This window comes from Palaemon carinicauda, chromosome 39 (genome assembly GCF_036898095.1).
Source record: "Palaemon carinicauda isolate YSFRI2023 chromosome 39, ASM3689809v2, whole genome shotgun sequence".
Classification (NCBI taxonomy): Eukaryota; Metazoa; Arthropoda; class Malacostraca; order Decapoda; family Palaemonidae; genus Palaemon; species Palaemon carinicauda.
The window spans coordinates 14,688,871-14,707,354 of record NC_090763.1 but is presented as its reverse complement, the minus strand read 5'-3'; the positions used below and the strand labels follow the sequence as shown (position 1 = coordinate 14,707,354).

The window sequence follows — 18,484 nt, the reverse complement described above, 5'->3', positions numbered from 1 at the left end:
ATATGCCTGGAGGAGCCGAGATCTATGCCCTTGAGAAGAAAGACTTGACCCAGGGCCGCCCGAACTCCCTTGATCGCTGGAACTGACATGTCTAACTTGTCCCTGAGATAAACCATGACGTCGGCTATCACGGGCACTGACGCTTCCAAGGGCTCTAACTTCTTGTCCCCTGCACCACTTCACGAATACCGCCCACTTAGACTGGTAGTCGGCTGTGGATGATTTCCTCCGGTTATAGCGACATCCTCCTGGCTGTCTTGCCGGAGTACCCTTGCTTCTTCAGGAGCCGCTGGATAATCTCCAGGCGTGAAGACGAAGGGCTTGCGGGTTTCTGTGAAACCGCTGAAAGTGAGGTTGTTTTAATAGGTCTGACCTGCCGGGTAGAGGCCAAGGAGGTAGGACGGTGAGGTTCCTTAGGTCCGCGAACCATTCTCTCTCCGGCCACCAAGGCGCTACCAAAGTCATCCTTAGGTTGGTTGCTGCCCTTACTCTGTTGAGGACCTGCCTTATCAGGGAGAAGGGGGGAAGACGTACACGTCCAGTCCGTCCCACTTGTGCTGAAAGACGTCTTCCATTGCCGCCTTCGGATCTGGGACGGGAGAACAAAATACGGGGAGTTACTCGTTCAACCTTGTTGCAAACAGATCCATTACCGGAGATCCCTACATCTGTATAATGTAGCTTGCCACTTGTGGGTGTAGGGACCATTCTGCTGCTACCACTTGCCCCACGTTGTTCTTCCCTGGGATGAACCTTGCCGTCAGGATGACGTCCTTCTGTTCCGCCCATTTTAGGATTTGAAGGGCTAGTTCGCACAACTCTTTTGATCTCAGTCCCCCCTCCTTCTTCACGTAAACCACCACCGTTGCATTGTCTGACATTAGGGCCACCGAACGCCCTCTCATGTCTTCCTCGAAGTGGTTGCAGGCTTCTTGGACCGCTTCTCATTTCCAGGATATTTATGTGTAGGGATTTCTCCCCCTCTGACCACGCCCCCTTTGCTGTCTTTTCCCGGAGATGGGCTCCCCACCCCGTCCTTCGATGCTTCCGTGAAGAGAAGAACCTCCGGAGGTTGGGAGGACAGTAGCATCCCCCTTAGGGTGTTCGACCGATCCTGCCACCATTCCAAGGCCTTCCTGGACTCCTGAAGGAGAGGGACCACAATGTCCGGGGAACTTTTCTGGTTCCAATGTTCTTTCAGGTTCCATTGAACCCTTAAGTTCTGTCTCCCGTGAGGTACCAGCTTCTCTAGGGACACCAGGTGCCCTACCAACCTTTGCCAACCCTTCGCTCTCCTGGGGCGACCCAGAAGGAAGGGCCGGAGCACTCGATCCAGGTTGTCCAGCCTTTCCGTGGTTGGGAATTCCTTGACCTGTAACGAATCCAGGACCATTCCAAGGTACGTCCTCCTGTTGGATGGGGTTAGCTGTGATTTCTCCAAGTTGACCACGATGCCCAGGGTCTTGCACAATTGAAGAAGATCTTAGCCCTGTTGTTCCAAGTCTTCCTTTGAGGATGAAAGGAGTAACCAGTCGTCCAGGTACCTGATCAGTCGAATGCCCCGTTCGTGGGCCCATATGGGGACCGTCGTAAAGACCCTCGTGAATACCTGGGAGGCTGTTGAAAGACCGAAGCATAGGGCCTTGAATTGTAACACCTGGGTACCCCACTTGACCCGGAGAAACTTCCTGCTCGACGGATGAATGGGCACTCGGAAGTAGTCGTCCTTGAGGTCTATAGAAATCAAAAAGTCGCCCTCTCTCAAGGACGCCATGACCGTTCTTGGAGTGTCCATTTTGAAGGTCACTTTCCTGAGAAACCTGTTGAGGGCTGACAGGTCTATTACAGGTCTCCACCCTCCTGTCTCTTTTTCCACTAGGAACAGGCGGCTGTAGAACCCCGGACCCGGGAATGTCACTGTTTCTAAAGCTCCCTTCTGCAGCAACGTCTTGACTTCTTCGTCCAACGCTGCCCTCTTCGCCAGGTCCTTGGGCACCAACCAGTCTGCCTGCGTTGCTGGAACTAGGGGGGGTGTCTCTTCCATGAAGGGGATCCTGTAGCCCTCCTTTAGTACTGTAACTGTCCACGGATCTGCTCCGTGGAGCTTCCATGCTTGCCAAGTGAGTCTGAGGCATCCCCCTACCTGAGGCTTGGGCAGGGGAGGGGGGCCTCCCATCTTATCTCCTACGGGAAGAACGGCCTGTTCTCCCCCTCCTGGAGGAGTAGAAAGAAGACCTATACGTTGGGGGGTTAGAAGATGAACCTCTTCGGGGGGGAACCACAGAGGTAGACCACTGTCCTGACGAGGGTTCCCTCCTTCCTTGAGTTGGTGTGGTACGCGTGGCCATGGGTGCTTCTGTCACTGGCCTCCTGAAGATGGGGCGGCGTGCCGCCTGTGGCTTCAGGGTAGGTAGCTCCCTCTTTTTGGCCAACTTCTCCACGACCTCTTCCGCCTTCTTCGTCGGAATAAGCTGCTCCCCCCAGACGGAGCAGGTCTTCAAGGCTTTAGCTTCTCTGTCAGGAATCTTAATGGGAAGGTTCTTGACTAGGGCGTCTCTTCTCCGGAGAATCCAGTTTGCGGAGAGAGCCAAAGACTGAAAGGTCAGGAATTTAAGGGCGCGGCTACCTGACCCCAGCAACTCATTCAGAGCCTCCCGTTTTGCAGGTTCCATGGTGTCTGTAGGAATCTGGGTACCTACTAGGGTGGTGGCCCACCAATCCAGCCAGGAGGCCATATTAACTAAGTCCTTGGACATCTCCTCCATCATTGCCGACTCGGAAGGGGAGAAGAAGGTAGATGCTGCCGATGCCCTCCCGTCGGAGATGCCCTGGCACAGGATGTCTATGGTTTCCTCGGTCTTGTACGCACCGGTCGGCCTATTTTCTAAAGAGTAGTATTTCGCCTGCGACTTCAAACCCTGTAGGAGCTTTGCTGAGCTGTGACCCCTGCAGGAGTCGCTATTGCGGGATATGACCTTATCAATGTGAGTCTTTCCAATCCCCACGTTACTGGCCTCGGGAAGAGAGAGAGAGGACTTTTTCTGGGCGGGGACCGCTATGAACTTGTTCAGGCCTGAAGTCCAGGGTTCTTCCTCTTGAGTGGCGGGTTCTATAAGGTTGTTATAACCCCTAATTAAGGCAAGGACTCTCCTGTACGCTGGGACTTCCCGTCCCGAGATCCTGTTGGAGACCGCAAGGGGAGTTCCTCCACACAGACTGATCCCCATTCTCCTGGAGGACCTGGACGACGGGACGGGCTCCTCCGTGAAACAGATCGACGGGGGTGCCAGTCCCTGTCTAACATCTCGATGGGGAGACCCGTCTAGGCTGTCCATCCTAGGCGACGGCTCCCTCCACTGAGCGGATGGAGTGGCTCTAGGAAGGGACTAGGCCTACAAGACGAGGTCCTCCGCCCACCGGCTGACTCTCTGGCGGGGTTCTTGGCTTGTATGGAGGGGAACGGGGACTTCCCGTCCCGAGATCTTGTGGGAGACCGCAAGGGGAGTTCCTCCACACAGACTGATCCCCATTCTCCTCGAGAACCGGGACGGCTCCTCCGTGAAACAGATCGACGGGGGTGCCCGTCCCTGTCAATCATCCCGATGGGGAGACCCGTCTAGGCTGCCCATCCTAGAAGACGGCTCCCTCCACTGAGCAGATGGGTTGGCTCTATGAAGGGACTTAGGCCTACAAGACGGGGTCCTCCGCCCATCAGCTGACTCTCTGGCGGGGCTCTTGGCTTGTATGGAGGGGAACGGGGACTTCCCGTCCCGAGATCCTGTGGGAGACCGCAAGGGGAGTTCCTCCACACAGACTGATCTCTCTTCCTCCTGTGTCGTCTCCGACGTTCCTCGCTTGAAGGGCCCGAAGGATCGAGCCCCGATGCGGATCCAGGGTGAAGGACTAGCATAGGACCTCTTCCATGTCCAGTGGGGACCTCAACGGCGTCCTTGGTACATCCCACGCCAGCGGATCCCTCCGCAGCTGAAGCGCCTGAGGCCTCTACCCATGAATCTGGTGATAAGAAAAAAGGGACATTATTAGGCCACATGGGGTCCTCCGCCGAGACGCCGTCCCTACGAGAGAGACGTGTCCCTCGGACCCCCACACACTCACCTGTAGGCGCCTGATCTGCCCTGAACAAAGAAGGTTCCCCCCACAACATCTCACCCTTGGGAAGGAGGCACCAACTTCTTACACTTCAAGGACTTACCTCGTCCCCTACTCTGGGTAGGGGAGAAGAATGCACTCAACCTGCCCCCTCTCCTGCCGACGTCGCAGGGGAAGACATGCTAGTTTCCCTAGGAGACCTCTTCGAGTCCGTCTTCATCGTGCCGCATTCTGACGGCGAACTGGCTTTGACAAGAAAGCCCAACACGAATACCCGGCTCTAGGCCCAGGACAACGGCGACCGTACTCCAAAGCACACACAGAGATCGCTAAACCCAAGCATAAAGCAAGGCAAAGCACTAAAACGCCAATAAAAGCACAAAGGAACGATCCTAAAAGAACACAGATAAGGCACTAATCACTCGTGAAGGAATCGAGACCATGTAGTAACTACATAGTAACGCGCACAAAAGGGGGTCGCACAGAGAATAAGGAGCGGTGTGTGTGAACACAACGCGACCAGAAAACATACTGGGGAGAGCTTCTCAAAGACGGGCGACCTGCCTGGGCAATGCCCCCAGGTCATGTTATTTCCCGTTATTCAGGACAGTATAGAACATGGAAGTAGGGGGAAACTACGTAAAAATCTGGTCGTCAGAGAGGAGTTACCAGTAATCTCCTATAAAGTGTTTCAAGGTAAGTCTCTGTGTCGGAACAAACTAGAATCAACTGCATCCAAAACTTAACACTAAATATACAATAAACACCATTCAAATAAACCAAAAAAAAAACTATCAAAACTTAACATTAACCTCACACCACCAACACCAAAATATGTACGTATATATATTTTATGGAACAGTCGTCCACACACTGCCAACTGTCTTTTGCAGCCCACTACCACAGCTTTGTGGTCAACAATCCACTCGGTGGCCATTTGCCATAACTGTCTCAGTGATTGGGGTGGTCGTTCTAATCATAATCATCATCATAAACATCATTATTATCAGCAATCTCAATTCACAGGCCTAGGTCATCAACAGTTCAGCAATCCAATAAAAGTCCAAAAAAAATCGTATATAGGCCACAAAAAAAATCGTATATAGGCCAGGTCATCAACAGTTCAGCAATCCAATAAAACAGTCCAAAAAAATCGTATACAGGCCAGGTCATCAACAATAATCCAATTTCAAAATTCGGTCTTTCCAAAGGAGGAATCGCGGCCTGCCAAAATAAAAAAAACACTTATGAACACTCCTAACTAACTTAACTATCGCACCATAATCAAAGATAAACAATAAACTTTCTATCACTCATGAACGCGCCTAACAAAAATAAATAAAAACAGTACTTACTCAGAATATAAAAAAAAGCTTCACAGCCGGCTTTCGAAGAGCAAAAAAAATACACAGCCGACTCCTACTATCGTTCGATATCCAATGCTTTCGCCCAAGACATTCATCACCACCCTATCCTAGCTAAAAAGGTAAACAAACAACCTCAATTATACCAACAATCTTTCCAACTTCAAACAATCATTCGCTAATTACCCTTTTTCTTCAGCGCGCACCACGGACACACAAAACACGCACACACAAACGCACATACACACATACTCTCTTGCGCACGCGCGATCTAACAAAACGAAAGCAAATGAAATTCTCTCTCTCTCTCTCTGACGAAACTAAAGCAAATAAACACTCTTTCTTTCTTTCTTGCGGTTTGACAAACTTAAGTAAATAAACACTCGCTCACACACACACACACACTCTCTCTCTCTCTCTCTCTCTCTCTCTAATGACAAAGCTAAAGCAAATAAAATGTCACTATTTAACAATACTAAAACAACTCTCTCTCTCTCTCTCTCTCTCTCTCTGTGACAAAACTAAAGCCAATACTGTAAACACTCTCTCTCTCTCTCTCTCTCTCTCTCTCTCTCTCTCTCTCTCTCTGACAAAACTTAAACACACTCACACTCTCTCTCTCTCTCTCTCTCTCTCTTGATTTGGCAAACAAAAAAAATAAATTAAAATAAAATTAATCCTCCACATTCCTCCCCCCTTACTTTGCCAAATCCTCACACAATACTTACCTATTTTCTCATTACCCAGTCGCAATCAGGAACAGGGCCTCGGCTTCGGGTAACTGGGCCTTCATATACCTGCACTCTCTCATTCACTTCTTCCATGTCGTTTTCATTCAACGTACTATTACTATTCCCGTCTATGCTCTGCTCGTCTAAGATATCATTCACTATTTCATCTACCTCAGTTTCATCTGGCCCGAAAATCCCACTAATTTCTGTCAACAATTCATCCATTACATCTAAACCATTTTCTACTTTAACAAAAGAATCATTCACACTGCTTATCATTCTCCTATCTTTCATTCTCGTGTCCGTCATACGTTCTCTTGCCTCATCTAACGAAAAACCACACACACTATAAGTATCATTCATACTCATCCAAGTTTCATCTGTATTAATACATTTATCTTCCATACTCACCTGTACATTTACACCCTTGTCCTGCTTATTCTGATTCCCACCTACAACTACAATATTTTCCCGCCTTTTATCCCCAGTAAAATTCTCAGACTTCTTTTTCCTTCCATACTCTACTAACACCAATTGCTTATCTTCTAAACCTAATGCCTCACACATACTCGGTTCATACTTGTTCGTTTTCAGCCATTTATTCATACCATTCTCCTGAATATATCTTGGTACCTCCTTCCATTTCCGCAACTGATCGTGGTGTGCCCTAACCTTTTCCACACTACCATCCACACTTACTTTACCTAAAACATAACTCAACCCACTAGAACCAACATCTAACACCTCATATGGACCTTCAAACTTATCACGTACCTTATTGACATTCATTCTTCCTTTTTCAATTACTTCTTTTAACACTTTCTCTCCCACTTTGTAGCTTTCAAACCTCTCATTTGCTTTCTTCCAAACATCTCTATCATTCTCGGACACACTCAATCTCGGTCTTACTATCTTTTCAAAATTCAACACAAACTTACACGGAGACATACCAGTACTCTTGTGCACCGTCGCATTATACGCCCACAACGCACGCCCAACATATAAATCCCAATCATTATCACATGTACTCATCATCCGCAAAATTTCTGTTAAGGTTCTTACAGTCCTTTCAGCCAAACCATTCGCACTTGGCATATACGGAGTCGAATACACATGTTCAATGCCCCATTCTCTCAACATCTGCTCAAACTCCCATCCAACAAACTCCGGACCATTGTCACTTAACATTTTCGCAGGCTTGCACACACTCATCGGCAACATCACTTGACTTACCATTCTCGCTACAGTCTCACTTCTTTTATTCTTGATGGGCACTGCATACGCAAACTTGCTCATATGATCGACCATGACAATCATTCCCACATGTCTTCTCGCAGTCACAGGCAACGAAACACAATCAATCACAAACATCTCAAATGGCTCTTTCATACGTAACCTCAAAATAGGCGGACTTGCATGCATGCTCTGATACTTTCCCTTCTGACAATCCTCACAAGTAGTCGCTACATCCCTACAAATTTGACTCAACCCAGGCGTAAACAACCTTTCTCGCATGCATTCCCACAATTTATTCTTCCCCATATGCCCATACCTGTCATGCACTACCATACACATACCCACAGCTGCATGCATTGGAAATACAGGAACATATATATCTTCATCCATTCCCCTATGCAAAAAATACACAATATTCTTACAAACAATAAATCTTTTAACAACTTTCTTATACGCTTCCAAATCACACGGCCATCCTTCCACCCTAATACCTTTTAAAATACATTCACGTAACCTATTTATCTCTAAACATTCACCTTGCATTTCTTCCACCTCCTCTTTGCTCAACAAATCATCTTCACTTTTTGCAATATCAATCATGCCAACAAAATTCGCCATGAATACACTATTATCCTCAATTACTATTAACTTGCAGCCATTCTTTGAAAGCAAACCTTTACCAACATCAACTGACACATGGTGCAACCTCAAAAAATCTATCCCTATCAAAAAACAACTAGGCATTTCATTCTCTCCCATTACAATAAAATTATGTTCAACTTCCATACTCCCTAGTTTCACCTTCAACCTCACTTCTTCCCAAACAAGTAAACTTCCCTGACCTATTCCATGAATTCTCACACTCGTACACTGTCTTTTCACTTCCCAATTGTACCTCTCAATTTCCCTGATAACCGACTCATTTACTAATGACACTTGAGCACCCGTATCAATTAAACTACAATATTCATTCTCATTTATATTCACATATGTCATCATCCTTCCTTTTACACCATGCATACATACATTTACTCTCCTTTCAATTCTGTCACTCACTTCACCAATATGTTCATCATCATACTCACTGTCCTCTATACCCCCATATCTTGGATTAAGGTCACTTGCACCATTATCCTTCTCACTCAACAATTTGCAACATTCCTCCTTACATTGAATCCTCAAAATATATTCCCTATCATTCTCCTTACATGCCCTATATTCCATCGGTCGATTCCATCCAAAATACAAATACACAGTTACACCATACAACATACTTACCACCATTAATATCTTTGATAATACTTCCCCTTCTAGTACACTACTCTCCTCCTCATATACCATTTCTTTTGACACTTCATTCATCACCCTTCTTTTAAGCTCGCTTACGCTACCTGGTATTTCCGTATCTAAACCCTCTTGTATTAACTTACTTAAACCCATTAGGATACACTTATACACCATATCTTCCCCTTCACAAATCTGCTCCACAACTAAACCTTCAGGCAACCTTTCAGAATTCTGATTACTCTCTTTATCTTCCATCCTCCCATGCATCCTCGACATCGCATCTGCTATCACATTCTTATTTCCCGGTACATATTCTAACCTAAAATCAAATTCATTCAAATCCTCTATGGTCCTAGCAACCCTTGCATTCACACACTCTTTCCTTATCATGTACACTAGGGGCTGATGGTCAGTACGCACAATGAATTTTACACCATACAAAAATACTTTCAATGCTTTCACACAAAATCGTATTGCAGCCAATTCCCTGTCAATCGTCGAATACTTCCGCTCAGCTTTATTAAACGCTTTACTAACATACGCTATTACTCTCAATTGCTCTTCTCCATTTACTCTCTGCATTTGAACCAAACAACCACCCATACTAACCCCACTCGCATCCGTATACAACTCTAGCATATTCGCATTTTCACTGTAGTCCGGAAATGCCAAAGTGACGTCTTTCGCGGCCTCTTCCTTCAACCTTTCAAACGCTTCTATCATCCGATCATCCCATTTTAACTTCGTACTATTCCTTTTACCCGTCCATTCATTCAAAGGCTTCCCTATACCTGAACAATCTCTAACAAACTTGCGCCCAAACTCAACCAAACCAAGAAAACCTCGCAACTCACGCACAGTCCGGGGACGTGGAAATTCTCGCACCTTATTCACAAACTTGTCACTCTTCCTTATACCAGATTCACCCACTACATGCCCAAGAAATTCCACCTCCCTGGACAACCATGTACACTTCTCAAGCTTAATTTTCACACCAACTTCAATTAACCGCCTCAACACTGCCTCAAGCAACCGCATATGTTCCTCAACAGTCTCGCTCGCAATCAGAATATCATCTATAAAAACAGTCACCTTCTGTCGATCGAAACCAGCCAATACAACATTCATCGCTCTTTGGAAGGCAGCAGGCGCATTAGCAAGACCAAAACTCAACCTTTTAAATTGGTAGTGACAATTTGTACTTGAAAATGCGGTAATGGGCCTGCTCCCCTCTGCCAGAGGCATCTGATAATAGCCCCGCACCAAATCTAATTTAGTAAAAACTTTCATTCCATGCATCTTATAAACACAATCAGACACCACATTCATTGGAAAACGTTCTTTAACAGTCACCTCATTCACCTTCCTATAATCAATACACATACGTAAACTTCCATCAGGCTTTCGTACAGGGACAATAGGGCTATTCCAGGCACTCTCACTCCTTTCTATTACACCCATACGCTCTAATTCCTGACACTGCTCCTCTATCTCCTTGGCAATAGGCGGAGAAAAATGCCTGGGACGCTGATATATGGGGGTATCTTCACTGAGAACTATTTTAAATTCTGGCAGGTCTGACCCCCCACAATCATCGTCACCGAGACTCACAACTCTCCGCTTATCCCATAACATCTTAAGCAATCGTTCCCTTTCGACCTCACTTATACTCTCATCTAACTTAATTCTTCCTTTCAACGTATCGTAATCCCAATCGTCATTGTTCTTTACCTTACCAGCCATTACCTGTCTCGCCTTAACATATCTCTAAAATATCATCCCAAGTCAATCTCTCTCTAGTCCATCTCATTTTCTCCTTCCGTTTCAAATTAATAAACTCACACACACTCTCTGGTACTGTACCCAAAAACTTCTTCATTAGTTCCTTATTTTCATTTATTCCTTCGTCCCCATACTTCTTTCTAGCCAATGTTTCTAACCGACATACATACATCGAGATTGCTTCACCCACCTTCATTCGTGCTTCATCAAAATCATTTTTTCGCTTATACTTAACACTACCTTTCATACGTTTTACCTGTTCAATTATCCTATTCTTTACACTTTCATACTCAACCTCTCCTACACTCATTATCACCCCATACATCGTCAACAAATATCCTGACAAAAATTCTCCCAACTCCCTAGCCCAAACTCTCTTACTATCCCCATACTTAGCCTGACAAAACGGATTAGCTGGAGAAGAGGGAAAGTCACAATGTAATACGTGTACAGGTAATTTTATGTACGTGGGGAGTTGAGAGCATGCAGGGTTAAATATAGTGTTCGAGCATTTGTGGTGTTCAATATCTAGTTTGTAAAGTAAGAGGAGGGGGGCTTCAATCCCTAAGCTCCTTGTGCGTGTTTTGTCTGTGGAAGATGATCTGTCGTTTAGACAATTGTAAACCGGGGATCTGTGTAAGCCTGTTTTAACTGTGTTTGGGCAGTGCTGTTGTATTTGATACTGCCTTTTCTTGTAAACCCCCCCCCCACCTTATCCCTCCAAGTTTGGCTTGCAAGTGCCAGTTTTGTTAATTTGATCTGTGTATTTACACGTTGTAAATTTATTGCATTTATGTACTGTTTTATATATGGTTATCAGATGCAGTTATTTATAAACGAAGCCTTGGAGTATTGATGAGCGATGTCTTTCCAATATCATTTTTTATTATTTTTAGGAAACCTAATTGCCGAATGTTCAGAGCATTTGGTAATTTTGTTTCTGGGGACAATTTTTTTTGCTAATTTTCATAGGTATATTTTTCAAATGGCCCAATTTTTTAATTTTTTTTTTTTTTTTTTGTGGCCCAAATTAGTCTTATACCTTTCCAGTAAGTTTTGGCTGAGGCTTGTTGCTGAGACTCTTAAGTCACTTATAAAAATCATTATTAAATATTTTATAATAATCAAAAAAAAAAAAAAAAAAAAAAAAAAAAAAAAATTAATCCTCCACATTCCTCCCCCCTTACTTTGCCAAATCCTCACACAACACTTACCTATTTTCTCATTACCCAGTCGCAATCAGGAACAGGGCCTCGGCTTCGGGTAACTGGGCCTTCATATACCTGCACTCTCTCATTCACTTCTTCCATGTCGTTTTCATTCAACGTACTATTACTATTCCCGTCTATGCTCTGCTCGTCTAAGATATCATTCACTATTTCATCTACCTCAGTTTCATCTGGCCCGAAAATCCCACTAATTTCTGTCAACAATTCATCCATTACATCTAAACCATTTTCTACTTTAACAAAAGAATCATTCACACTGCTTATCATTCTCCTATCTTTCATTCTCGTGTCCGTCATACGTTCTCTTGCCTCATCTAACGAAAAACCACACACACTATAAGTATCATTCATACTCATCCAAGTTTCATCTGTATTAATACATTTATCTTCCATACTCACCTGTACATTTACACCCTTGTCCTGCTTATTCTGATTCCCACCTACAACTACAATATTTTCCCGCCTTTTATCCCCAGTAAAATTCTCAGACTTCTTTTTCCTTCCATACTCTACTAACACCAATTGCTTATCTTCTAAACCTAATGCCTCACACATACTCGGTTCATACTTGTTCGTTTTCAGCCATTTATTCATACCATTCTCCTGAATATATCTTGGTACCTCCTTCCATTTCCGCAACTGATTGTGGTGTGCCCTAACCTTTTCCACACTACCATCCACACTTACTTTACCTAAAACATAACTCAACCCACTAGAACCAACATCTAACACCTCATATGGACCTTCAAACTTATCACGTACCTTATTGACATTCATTCTTCCTTTTTCAATTACTTCTTTTAACACTTTCTCTCCCACTTTGTAGCTTTCAAACCTCTCATTTGCTTTCTTCCAAACATCTCTATCATTCTCGGACACACTCAATCTCGGTCTTACTATCTTTTCAAAATTCAACACAAACTTACACGGAGACATACCAGTACTCTTGTGCACCGTCGCATTATACGCCCACAACGCACGCCCAACATATAAATCCCAATCATTATCACATGTACTCATCATCCGCAAAATTTCTGTTAAGGTTCTTACAGTCCTTTCAGCCAAACCATTCGCACTTGGCATATACGGAGTCGAATACACATGTTCAATGCCCCATTCTCTCAACATCTGCTCAAACTCCCATCCAACAAACTCCGGACCATTGTCACTTAACATTTTCGCAGGCTTGCACACACTCATCGGCAACATCACTTGACTTACCATTCTCGCTACAGTCTCACTTCTTTTATTCTTGATGGGCACTGCATACGCAAACTTGCTCATATGATCGACCATGAGACTCTTAAGTCACTTATAAAAATCATTATTAAATATTTTATAATAATCAAAAAAAAAAAAAAAAAAAAAAAAAAAAAAAAAAATTAATCCTCCACATTCCTCCCCCCTTACTTTGCCAAATCCTCACACAACACTTACCTATTTTCTCATTACCCAGTCGCAATCAGGAACAGGGCCTCGGCTTCGGGTAACTGGGCCTTCATATACCTGCACTCTCTCATTCACTTCTTCCATGTCGTTTTCATTCAACGTACTATTACTATTCCCGTCTATGCTCTGCTCGTCTAAGATATCATTCACTATTTCATCTACCTCAGTTTCATCTGGCCCGAAAATCCCACTAATTTCTGTCAACAATTCATCCATTACATCTAAACCATTTTCTACTTTAACAAAAGAATCATTCACACTGCTTATCATTCTCCTATCAAAATTGGGGATAGAATAAAAGTCGAAAAAGTAGGGATAGAATAAAAGGAAATAATATTGATGGAAAAAATGTAACAGAATTGGGGTATAATAAAATTAAAACAAGTAGGCATAGAATATTATTATCATTATTATTATTATTATCATTATTATTATTACAAGCTAAGCTATAAACCTAGATGAACAAGCAAGATGCTATAAACCCAAGGGCCCCAACAGTGAAAAATAGCCCAGTGAGGAAAAAAAACAAGGAAATAAACAGACTCCAAGAGAAGTAATATACAATCAAATTAAGATATATTAAGATCAGTAACAACATTAAATTAGATCGTTCATATATGAAACTATAAAAACTTAAAAACTTTAAAAAAACACGAGGAAGAGAAATAAGATAGAACAGCGTGCCCGAGTATACCCTCTACGCAGGGATAGAATAAAAGTATAAAAATTAAAATATAGAATAAAAGTAGAAAAAGTTGGGAATTGAATAAGAGGAAAACATAGGGAAACAGTAAAAGTAGAAAAGTAGGAATTGAATAAAAGTAGAAAAGGATAGATATAGAATGCAAGTAGAAAAAAGGTGCTGATAAAATAAAAGTAGAATTAGTAAGAATAGAATAAATTTATAAAAAGTAGAGAAAGAATGAAAGTAAAAATGTAGGAACATAATAAAAGAAGAAAAAGGAATAGAATACATTTATAAAAAGTAGAGAAAGAATGAAAGTGAAAATGTAGGAATATAATAAAAGGAGAAAAGTAGGAATAGAAAAATAGTAAACAAAAGTAGAGAAAGAATGAAAGTAAAAGTGTAAGGATATAATAAAAGTATAAAAAGTAGGAATAGAATAAAAGCAAAAAAAAAAGTAGAGAGAGAATGAAAGTAAAAGTGTAGGGATATAATAAAAGCAAAAAAAAAAGTAGAGAAAGAATGAAAATAAAAAATGTAGGGATATAATAAAACTAGAAAAGGTAGGAATAGAATAATAGTCGAAAAAGTATGGACAGATGAAAAGCAGTAAACGAAGTAAAACATCATAGAAATAGTAGAGAGAGAGAATAACAGGTGGACAAGAATCCAAAGCTTGGTAATAGAGGGAAAGAATTAGACATTAAATTGAGAAGAGCAAACATGGCTGTTTTTTTTTAAAGGGGTGGGAACAATTCTGGGACACACATACTGTTCTGTTGCGAGCAAGAGCCCGTGCTAGTAAAAGGCTAGCGCAGTTTAAAACGTCAACAACAACAACAACAGGGCGTGTTACAAGATAGCCACAGATATGGAGGTATTCTCTCCCTCGCTTTGACTAAAATGTAAACAAACTGCTACTCGCAAAAAAATGAGAGAGAGAGAGAGAGAGAGAGAGAGAGAGAGAGAGAGAGAGAGAGAGAGAGAGAGAGAGAGAGAGATTTGAGGTTGTCTGGCATTCTGGAGAGAGAGAGAGAGAGAGAGAGAGAGAGAGAGAGAGAGAGAGAGAGAGAGAGAGAGAGAGAGATTTGAGGTTGTCTGGCATTCTGGAGAGAGAGAGAGAGAGAGAGAGAGAGAGAGAGAGAGAGGGGGGGGGGATATGGCCACACAAATGAATAAATAACATAGCAGGATATCAGAAGTGAGATGTATTGTTTATAAACTAGTTTTGTCCAAAAGGAAAGAAACGCACTAATAGCAGATTATATTTCAAATGTAGACAGGAATGGTTAACATTAAATTGAAACAATGAAGATAAAAAAACATAATATTCAAATAAAATAATTGTTATGCTCTTCCTGATTTAAATTACACATGTACATGACCACCTGACAGAAATTTTAAGCAACCTCGAACTCATAATGAACATAAAAGTTTGAGGTTACACTATACTTTCTTCAAGTAAAGACAGAGAACTGCACAGGACCGTAGGAATAGACACAATTACGAAAAGGGTTTATAAGGAGCTGAACTATAATTGATTGACAAGGAAATTGGGATTGAGCAATATTTTTTTATGGGAAAAGACATAAAAAAAACATGAATAAAGAGAAATTAATGACTTGGTTAGCGAAGAGAACCTAAAGAAACATTATTGTAAATGGGAAGGATATTGAATGTTCAACCAGCAACAATAAAAACAGTAAATGAAGGATTATCAAACAACAGGTGGCTTGAATAACCGAACCTCAATGCCAAGCAGTTAAATGCCTCTAGGCTGGGTTGAAAGAATTTCAGCCATATGGCCGAGAACTCCTCCTCTTCCCAACCGTTATCCCTATATTAAGGGGTCGGTTGCCTGATGCGTCCCCTCCAGTACCTTCTATCATAGGCATCCTCTTCCAGCAAACCTATTCTCTCCATATCATCCTTCACCTTATTTCGCCCTCCCCTTCTTTCCCACCGTTATCACTACATTAAAGGATTGGGTGCCTGATGCATCCCCTCCAATGCCTTTTATCAAAGGCATCCTCTACCACCACACCTTTTCTCTCCATATCATCCTTCACTTTATCTCGCCCTCATCTCCTTTCCCACACGTTATCACTACATTAAAGGGTCAGTTGCCTGATGCATCCCCTCCAATGCCTTTTATCAAAGGCATCCTTATCTCGCCCTCCTCTTCTTTCCCACTGTTGTCACTACATTAAAGGGTCGGTTGCCTGATGCGTCCCCTCCAATGCCTTCTATCAAAATCATCCTCTGCCACCAAACCTCTTATCTCCATATCATCCTTCACCTTATCTCGCCATCTACAGTAATTTTCTGCTTCCCTCTCGATCTCTCCTCCCGACCTAACATGTTCCTCCCAAGCCTTCTTCACTCCCTCCCCATCATCAATTCGTATGGCCAAGAACTGGGGTTGGCTAAACCATTCTAAGCCCAATAGGGAACCACCCACCCCCAAACACATCTCCCTGTTGTACTCAACAACTACTCACCTCAACCAGGGAGACTTCTGAATAAATGTGAATACACCTATCAATACCCAGAAAAATTCTGGAAAATGTTCAGAAAACTTTTAGGTTTAGCTTAACATATAGCCTACATCCTCCAAAAAGAATGTGAAAATCTATTCATACCCCAGGTCAGGAGGTGATGTTAAGAGACTTCTGGTCTAATTCTTTTAAAATAAAACCTATAGAGAATTTAAGGTTTGATCAACAACATGAGCAACATGTTACTGAGCTAATTCATGAGCATGCGGTTCTCATAATATCTTATGGTACAGTAGACCTTGGTACGCTCATCATCATCATCTCCTCCTACGCCTATTGAGGCAAAGGGCCTCGGTTAGATTTCGCCAGTCGTCTCTATCTTGAGCTTTTAATCCAATACTTCTCCATTCATCATCTATTTCACGATTCATAATCCTCAGCCATGTAGGCCTGTTGTACAACGCAGTCAAAATTTATAAGCTTTACTCAGTAACATGGAAGAATGAACGTTAGAATAGGTAGAAGGCTAATAAATGTGTGCAACTCGGGATGTTAAAAAGATTTAAATAATGCCTAATGCGAGAACAAAATGAGACAGACAACAAAGTGTTCTTAGAAGTCCTGGAAAACAGATGATAGAAGATCAACAATGATGCAAGCTAAGGTGTTCGGTAGACACTGCCTTTCATAATTCACATAGTTTGCTCTGCACAAGTAGGTACAATAGCATGATAGCGGTAATTCAAATCAACAAATCTAACTGGTTGGAGGTCTGCCATTGCTGCCTAAGGAGTGATTTAGAGACTGGGGTTCGAGTACCGCTTAAACTCGATAGTTTCTTTGGTCGCTGCAACCTCACCATCCTTGTGAGCTAAGGATGGGGGGTTTGGGGGAGCCTATAGGTCTATCTTCTAAGGCACCGGCAACCATTGCCTGGCCCTCCTTGATCCTAGCTTGGGTGGAGAGGGGACTTGGTCGCTGATCATATGTATATATGGTCAGTCTCTAGGGCATTGTCCTGCTTGATAGGGCAACATCACTGTCCCCTGCCTCTGCCATTCATGAGTCGCCTTTAAACCTTTAAAGGAAGATAATTACGAAGGCAGTTATCAACTTATCATCCTCACACGCCAAGCAAGAACATGCCAAGCAAGAACGTGGTTGGAAGAAACTCTTTATCACTGCCTTCCGCATTAAATGATGGATGGAGGATTAGAGGCTTCTCTTCTTTGCCTGTGTAACCTGCCAGCATTCTTGTCAAACCAGCATTTACTCAGCTTGGGTGCTGACCAGAGATTGGAAGGAAAAAGGAAGAACAGTACCAGTCACTTAACCTTCTTCCACAGACTAATGACATATTTGTGCCTTATATTTTATTATTATTGTTATTGTTGTTGTTGTTGTTGTTGTTAATAATAATAATAATAATAATAATAATAATAATAATAATATTATTATTATTATTATTATTATTATTATTAGTAGTAGTAGTAGTAGTAGTAGGCTAGTAGTAGTAGTAGTAGTAGTAGTAGTAAATAAGCTACAAGTCTATTTGAAAACGCAGGATGATATAAGCCCAAGGACTCCAACTGAGAAAAATGGCCCAGTGGGGAGAGAAAATAAGGAAAAAAATAAACTACAAGCAAAGTAATGAACAATTACAATAACCTATTTTAGGAACAGTAACAATATTAAACTATAAGTACATACTTAGGTCATCCTGTTCAACATAAAAAGAAACATTTCCTGCAAGTTTGAATATTTGAAGTTCCACCGATTTTAAGATGCTAAAAGCCAGAATTTCGATTCCAAAAGAGTTGTGGTCGGTGTCTAAGATAAAATGGATGAAGGGAACACTCTAAAAACAAACCATTGTTCTCTAATCTTGGGTAGTGCATTAGCCTCTACCATGGTCGTTCACTGTCTTGGGGTAGAGTTCTTCTGCTTGAGGGTACACTGACACACTATTCTATTATATTTTTCTTCCTCTATTTTTAAGGTTTTATAATTATATGTGAAAAAATATATTTTAATGTTACCGTTCTTAAAATATGCTATCTTAATTGTTCATTACTTCTCTTGCAGCTTATTTATTTCATGGTTTCCTTTCATA

General features: G+C 42.5%; 1 protein-coding gene across 2 annotated transcripts in view; it reads right to left on the bottom strand.

The window, feature by feature from the left end:
* The window catches only part of LOC137631020 (uncharacterized), a 326,574-nt gene that overhangs the window by 59,047 nt on the left and 249,043 nt on the right, over positions 1–18,484 (bottom strand). The gene's annotated exons all lie outside the window — the stretch shown is intronic.